Source organism: Musa acuminata, unplaced genomic scaffold (genome assembly GCF_036884655.1).
Source record: "Musa acuminata AAA Group cultivar baxijiao unplaced genomic scaffold, Cavendish_Baxijiao_AAA HiC_scaffold_337, whole genome shotgun sequence".
NCBI classification, from domain to species: Eukaryota; Viridiplantae; Streptophyta; class Magnoliopsida; order Zingiberales; family Musaceae; genus Musa; species Musa acuminata.
In genome coordinates, this window is record NW_027020593.1 from 17,501 (window position 1) to 20,000 (window position 2,500).

Consider the following 2,500-nt stretch of genomic DNA (forward strand, 5'->3'; position numbering starts at 1 on the left):
TTTTTGGCTGCGCGAGCGAGCGGCGAGCGGCGGACAGCGAGCGAAGCGAGAGGCAGCACCGTCCCTGCTATACGAAAGCCCCATCCAGCCCTGTGCCACCCGGGGGGTTCCAGGGTGCTGAGATGGCTGACGTTTTGCTCCGCTCTCGACGGTCACCGCGCAACGCAAGAACAGGCCAAAAACTGGCCAAAACGGCCCAAAAACGGGCCAAAACTGGCCATTTTTGGCTGCGCGAGCGAGCGGCGAGCGGCGGACAGCGAGCGAAGCGAGAGGCAGCACCGTCCCTGCTATACGAAAGCCCCATCCAGCCCTGTGCCACCCGGGGGGTTCCAGGGTGCTGAGATGGCTGACATTTTGCTCCGCTCACGACGGTCGCCGCGGCACACAAGAACAGCCCAAAAACAGGCCAAAACAGCCCAAAAACGGGCCAAAACTGGCCATTTTTGGCTGCGCGAGCGAGCAGCGAGCGGCGGACAGCGAGCGAAGCGAGAGGCAGCACCGTCCCTGCTATACGAAAGCCCCATCCAGCCCTGTGCCACCCGGGGGGTTCCAGGGTGCTGAGATGGCTGACGTTTTGCTCCGCTCACGACGGTCGCCGCGGCACGCAAGAACAGGCCAAAAACTGGCCAAAACAGCCCAAAAACGGGCCAAAACTGGCCATTTTTTGCTGCGCGAGCGAGCGGAGAGCGGCGAACAGCGAGCGAAGCGCGAGGCAGCACCGTCCCTGCTATACGAAAGCCCCATCCAGCCCTGTGCCACCCGGGGGGTTCCAGGGTGCTGAGATGGCTGACATTTTGCTCCGCTCACGACGGTCACCGCGCCACACAAGAACAGCCCAAAAACAGGCCAAAACAGCCCAAAAACGGGCCAAAACTGGCCATTTTTGGCTGCGCGAGCGAGCGGCGAGCGGCGAACAGCGAGCGAAGCGAGAGGCAGCACCGTCCCTGCTATACGAAAGCCCCATCCAGCCCTGTGCCACCCGGGGGGTTCCAGGGTGCTGAGATGGCTGACGTTTTGCTCCGCTCACGACGGTCACCGCACCACGCAAGAACAGGCCAAAAACTGGCCAAAACAGCCCAAAAACGGGCCAAAACTGGCCATTTTTGGCTGCGCGAGCGAGCGGCGAGCGGCGAACAGCGAGCGAAGCGAGAGGCAGCACCGTCCCTGCTATACGAAAGCCCCATCCAGCCCTGTGCCACCCGGGGGGTTCCAGGGTGCTGAGATGGCTGACGTTTTACTCCGCTCTCGACGGTCACCGCGCAATGCAAGAACAGGCCAAAAACTGGCCAAAACGGCCCAAAAACGGGCCAAAACTGGCCATTTTTGGCTGCGCGAGCGGCGAGCGGCGGACAGCGAGCGAAGCGAGAGGCAGCACCGTCCCTGCTATACGAAAGCCCCATCCAGCCCTGTGCCACCCGGGGGGTTCCAGGGTGCTGAGATGGCTGACGTTTTGCTCCGCTCTCGACGGTCACCGCGCAATGCAAGAACAGGCCAAAAACTGGCCAAAACGGCCCAAAAACGGGCCAAAACTGGCCATTTTTGGCTGCGCGAGCGAGCGGCGAGCGGCGGACAGCGAGCGAAGCGAGAGGCAGCACCGTCCCTGCTATACGAAAGCCCCATCCAGCCCTGTGCCACCCGGGGGGTTCCAGGGTGCTGAGATGGCTGACGTTTTGCTCCGCTCTCGACGGTCACCGCGCAATGCAAGAACAGGCCAAAAACTGGCCAAAACGGCCCAAAAACGGGCCAAAACTGGCCATTTTTGGCTGCACGAGCGAGCGGCGAGCGGCGGACAGCGAGCGAAGCGAGAGGCAGCACCGTCCCTGCTATACGAAAGCCCCATCCAGCCCTGTGCCACCCGGGGGGTTCCAGGGTGCTGAGATGGCTGACGTTTTGCTCCGCTCTCGACGGTCACCGCGCAATGCAAGAACAGGCCAAAAACTGGCCAAAACGGCCCAAAAACGGGCCAAAACTGGCCATTTTTGGCTGCACGAGCGAGCGGCGAGCGGCGGACAGCGAGCGAAGCGAGAGGCAGCACCGTCCCTGCTATACGAAAGCCCCATCCAGCCCTGTGCCACCCGGGGGGTTCCAGGGTGCTGAGATGGCTGACGTTTTGCTCCGCTCTCGACGGTCACCGCGCAATGCAAGAACAGGCCAAAAACTGGCCAAAACGGCCCAAAAACGGGCCAAAACTGGCCATTTTTGGCTGCACGAGCGAGCGGCGAGCGGCGGACAGCGAGCGAAGCGAGAGGCAGCACCGTCCCTGCTATACGAAAGCCCCATCCAGCCCTGTGCCACCCGGGGGGTTCCAGGGTGCTGAGATGGCTGACGTTTTGCTCCGCTCTCGACGGTCACCGCGCAATGCAAGAACAGGCCAAAAACTGGCCAAAACGGCCCAAAAACGGGCCAAAACTGGCCATTTTTGGCTGCACGAGCGAGCGGCGAGCGGCGGACAGCGAGCGAAGCGAGAGGCAGCACCGTCCCTGCTATACGAAAGCCCCAT